Genomic DNA, 6,000 nt, shown 5'->3' on the forward strand with positions numbered 1-6,000 from the left:
TAATTTTGATAGCATTTTGATGCCTTTTGATGTATCTGGTTAGACAATTTAGGAGGCGTGGGTCCACCATAAAGGCTGGGAAGAGTATTAACCAGAGGCCTAGCAAAACCCAATTACACCTGAATTAGTGGTGTAAACACAGCAAGCCTCACCTAAGGCCATGTTTCCCCCTTTATAAAACATAGAAAAGAATGAGATAAAGAGGAAGATTTCTAATACAAATGACCCCTGATTTGTAATGGTTTGGGTTGGGTTTTTCAGTGATGTGAAAGTGATAGACCTTTGATAGAAGGTCTTTTATCTTTTCCTGGGCAGTGATATGCTGTATAATACTCTTCCATTTCTAGCCAGGGGCATCAGATTGTAGCTCCCAGTCATTCATATGATCATGTTGGTGAAGAACTGATACTCTACGTGCAGCACTGAGTGCTAAACTGATGGTCAGTAGGTCAGGCATGTCAAGTACTTTTCAACATGTTAGAATATTTCAACCTTTGGTGAGCTTATCAAGATGTAAATTGAAGCACATTTGTATTTAAACGTTAGTTGGTTCCAGTTCTTAACATAGGTGTGTTAATACTGTTTTATTAGTGTATCTTATGACCATAGATTTCATAGGAAATAACATTTTAACAAAAATTTATTAGTACAATAATTTTAAAAACCACACAAGAAATTAGAAATGTAATAAATACGTATAGGTACCATAGTGGTATTTTATAAGAAATAAATTTACGAAGAAAGTATTCCTTGGATTCTGAACAGTAGCATCTCATTTCAGTCTTTTCTAAAGTGTGAGTTATTTTTCTAAGTATGTTAGGCAAATCTTACCTGTATCTAGCTAGAGTAGACCATTGTGAAAACAGTTGACCTAAAGACATCTCAGCTTGAGATCCAGGAGCTCTAAAGTAAGAATAGCTTATACTGGAGTAATTTTGTAGATCATAGATAATTAGTGATGATCTTTTATATCTATGTAGAGAGGCATAAGTAACGAAAAGACATGCATTTTTAAATTTTTTTTTTATTTTTTAGAAGAAGCATTTCATTACAGCCTTAACATACTCAGTAACAATTTCCAGAGCAAAGATGCATTTCTTTCAAAAGTGGCTGTAAAATTTTTAAATTCACAGTTGAATTAATACAGTTATACAATATTGAACTCAGTATAAACCCTGTAAGACATAAAATTGAATGAGTTTTTAACCTTTAAAAAAGATCACCATTTCATTTTAAAATACACTTTCTTACAGAAAGACTCATTGTTTTTGCTAATAACACTTAGATGTTGGCACATGAGACGTGCATTTTTTTAAGTACTTTATATTTTTTATGTGTTTTAGTGTATTGCCTGCATGTATGTAAGTGCATCCATGTCATGCAGTGCTTGCAGAAGTCAGAAGAGGGCGTCAGATTCCCTGGAACTGGAGTTACAGATGGTTGTTAACAGCCATGTGGATGCTGGGAATCCTACCAGAGTCCTCTGTATGAGCAGCCAGTGCTCTTAACTGCTCAGCCACTTCTCTAGCCCCAAGACATTTTTCTCTTTTTAGACATATTTTTTAAACAGTGATCTATTACAGAATTTTAAGTCCAGTGTCCTTCTACTCAATGAACTTTAATTACATCCTCAGTAACAATAATGTAAATATGTAAGTCTCATTTAGCTTGAGTTTTGTGAGATCTAAATGTTTTCATGACTAGCAATGAGTATATTAGGAAGCCATAGGTACTACAAACAATTTAAATAAGGTGGGAATTTTTGTTGTCTTAAGGTAGATTTTCTCCTTCTATTCATATGGCATTGTGAGGTTTATCTAATGGACAAAACTCTAAGAAGCTAATCCATAAATTCAAGAGTTTTTAATGCTATGCCTCAGTAGTAGAATCACTGATTTTTGTAAATAACCTAAGCTGTGTTCATTAGGAAGAGCAGCAGGCACTTAAAAACTGAAAATTCAAATTATATTTTTTAAATCTTTTATTTTTTTATTTTTTAATGTGTATGAGTGTATTGCCTGCATGTATGTAAGTGTACCCACATCATGCAATGCCCGTGGAGGCAAAAAGATGGCATCAGATCCCCTGGAACTGTAGATAAGGATGGTTGTTAGCTGCCATATGGGTGCTGGAAATTGAACCCAGGTCCTCTGCAAGAGCAGCCAGTGCTCTTAACCACTGAGCCATCTCTCTAGACCCCAAATTATATTTTTAAAGGATATGGAATATCCATATCAATAGCACTTAAAGTCTGTCCTGTGTTGCTTTGTTGCCCTGATTAAATATATGCATATCTCTTCTCCACTACTCATCCTTCAAATTGAAGATATTTTCCTGAAATAGAAGGAGTGTTCAGAAGATTTGTGGTCTTTTCTTAAGAGCTCAGCACTGATGCTAGTTTTGTATCACTGGATGAATATTTTATACTTTCTCAGCTTTATTGTATATACTAGTAGTTTAGAACATCTGCATTTAAAAATGAAAGCCAAACAAAATGTATATACTTGTTTTAAAAAGAAAAATAGCTGCCAAAGTTCCCCCTTCATTTTAGTTTTAAAAAATTAACTACTTCAAAGGATTCTATACAATAATATTAATTTTTTAAAAGAATATAACAAAATGCATTAACATGTTAGTCTTAATTATACTTTACAGTTGTTATCTTTCAAACTTCTTAAATATTTACATCTCATAAGCTGTCTTGGATATTAATTTTTCTTAGGCCCAGTAAAATAATGTCTGATCTTAAAATTATAGTTTACTAGGCTGGGCGTGGTGGCACATGCCTTTAATCCCAGCACTCGGGAGGCAGAGGCAGGGGGATCTCTGGGGGTTCAAGGCCAGCCTGGTCTACATAGTGAGTTCCAGGACAGCTGGAGCTACAGGGAGACCCTGTCTCAAAAAGACCAAAAAAAAAAAAAAAAATTGATTTTTAAACAAAGTACTTAGAAAACCAAGGTATAATGTAAATTTTTTTGAGCTTCTTTAGAGTAACACATTCATCATGATAGTGGGAAAGTTACAGCAGGTGGCTTTGTTACAGTTCTTTACTCGGGAGCTAACTGAAGCTTTGATTTTTATGATGTGGATTCTTTAAAGGTCAGACAGGAAACGTCAATCCTAGGCCCACACCGACTTTGTCTAAAATTTCTCATATGCTTCTAATCACGTATTGTTGCCAGAAAAATCAGATCTGTGCTATTTATATAATTTTTAATTCTTATGAACAGCAGTAAAGCTTGATATTATGTACAGGCAGGCATGTGTGCTCATACAAACACACACCAGTGTCCTCAGGTAGCAACTTTTGACTTCTTTCTGCTTTATCGTGGACAAACAGATTTACTTATGTTTTAAAATTGAATTCAAAGGATAATTAAAAGAAATTTTAAAAGTCTCTGAATATCTAGAAAAACGTCTTTTATTTCCCTACTTATAAAACATTTGATGCAAAAGCAACAAGTCATTTTAAATTAATGAATGTAGTAGTTACATAAACTCAATGTTTCTTTCATAAAAATATCTTATTTCTGATACTGGGAAGGAGATATTACAGTCAGCTATCCTGGAAGAAGTAGCACCACTGTCTATGTGTTCCTCATAAAAGTATCATAAGGGTTGGTCATGGTGGTGAATGCCTTTAATACCAGCACTCCAGAGGCAGAGGCAGGCAGATTACTGAGACATCAAGGCCAGTCTGGGATGGTCTATATAGCGAGTTACAGTCGGAGCTACATGGTGAAACCCTGTATCAAAAAGCCAAAAAATTAAAAAGAATAATAGATGTAACATAATATATATTAGATGGATCAAATATTTCAGAGTAACAAATCTTAAAATATGTCATATTAACATAGTTTATATGGACAATGAAAGTCTAATTTTAAGAGGAAACAACTGAAGTCAAACAAAATTAGAACTCTTATTGATACCTGATCCTAAACATTATTTATTGGTAAAATTCATCACAGTTTTAATTATATAAATAGGTGTGGTTTTCATCATTAAAATGCAAATTCTCCAAGGCCTGTCACTGGATTGGTTTTTTAACTGTGCTGAATCCCTCAAGACTGTCATAGTTCCTGGTAGAGAGCAGGTATTCAGTAATGCTGACCATGTGGACACATGCTAGCTACTTTGATTTTTCCTTAAACTTTTTCCTTTGCGTTGTGCTAGACTTGGCTTGTTCAGTTTTCCTCTTCTACCTCTGATGACTTTCTTCCTGGTTCATCTCCTTGTCAATCTCAGTTATCTAGTTCAGTTCAGTAGTGCCTTACAGAATATTCCTGAAATTTTGGAGGACAATTCTCTGAACAGTACCCAAATTAAATTTCAGTGCCCTGGAACATTGTGTTATAGCAAATCCTCAAATAGCATTATCCTCAAGCCTTGTCCAAGTACAAATTTTCAACTAAAAGTATTTACTTCTTGGCTCTGAACATCGAATACACACTCCCTATTCATCTTCCAAATGATTGAGTGATCCAAAAATGTTTCCTCATTAAAATATCATTAGTAATCATATAAGAGTTTTTTTAAAATTTTTGATTTTTTTAATTTTTATTTTATGTGTATGAGTGTATTGCCTGCATGTATGTAAGTGCACCCGTGTTGTGCAATGCCCACAGAGGACAGAGGAGGGTGTTAGATCCCCTAGATCTGGAGTTACAGATGGTTGTTGGTTGCCATGTGGGTGCTGGAACTGAGCCTGGGTCTTCTGCAAGAGCAGCTGCTCATAACTGCTGAGCCATCTCTCCAGTCCCATGAGATAACTTTAAAACAATTACGCTTTCAAAAATGGTTAAGCAAAGCAATAAAAAATAGAAATAATAAACCTAAATACTTCATTCCATCCATCCACAATACCCCCCCCAAGGCTAATGTGGAAACCTTTGTAAGCTCTTAATTTAAAAAAAAAAAGAAAGAAAGAAAAAGCTAAATAATTAAATATGGATATGAGAGAATAGTTTCCTTCCATGTAGCCCCAACTGGCCTGGAACTCACTATGTAAACGAGGCTGGCCTCAAACTCACAGAAATCCTCTTACCTCTGCTTCCCAAGTGCTGGGACTAAAGGTGTGTGCCACCACGCTCAGCATGAAGAAATTATAAATTGTGTAGGTGGGGGTTTTTTTGGTTTTTTTTTTTACTGTGTATGAGTATATTGCCTGAATGCATGTAAGTACTCCCATGTCATACAGTGCTTGCAGAGGCCAAAAGAGGGTGTTGGAGCCCCTTGAACTGGAGTTAGGACAGTTGTTAACCACCGTGTAGGTGCTGGGAATCAAACCCAGGTCCTCTACAAGAGCAGTTAGTGCTCTTAAGCACTGAACCAGCTCTTCAGCTCCTGTTCTGCATTCTTGAAGGAGTACAGTGTCCTTGTTATAACTGGACCTTAGAACCACACTGCCAATGTTTGAGTCCCACTTCTGTTTACTGGCAGCGCTACTGGCCTAAATTACTTCCCTTCTTTGGGGTAGGACTTACTCTTAATGTTGCATTAAATAAATTACCATATGGAATGCATTTAAAATAGTGTTTACCATGTACACAGTAAATTCTGTTTATTATCAATATAATATGCATTTTCCTTTTGTTTTAAAACTTGTATTAAAAATGGGGCTCCGGGGTTGGAGAGATGGCTCAGCAGCTAAGAACACTGGCTGTTCTTCCAGAAGACCTGGGTTCAACACCCACATGGCAGCGAACAACTGTCCATAACTCCAGTTCCAGGGGACCTGACGGCCTCTTGTCCTCCATGGGCATTGCACAACACGGGTGCACTTACCTACATGCAGGCAATACACATAAAAATAATAAATATTTTCTTAAATGGGGCTCCATATTAAAGACTTCTATTTGGCTATTTTTATGTATATTTAGTTTGTTATGATTGGTACATATATGTATGATCTTACATGTATAAACTCCAGAACATATGTGTATATGTACCAATTGGAAATGTGAAAATTTAAGACAAAGTACAGTTAAAAAAAAATTA

Source organism: Nannospalax galili, unplaced genomic scaffold (assembly GCF_000622305.1).
Source record: "Nannospalax galili isolate Female #2095 unplaced genomic scaffold, S.galili_v1.0 scaffold41, whole genome shotgun sequence".
In the NCBI taxonomy this organism is placed as follows: domain Eukaryota; kingdom Metazoa; phylum Chordata; class Mammalia; order Rodentia; family Spalacidae; genus Nannospalax; species Nannospalax galili.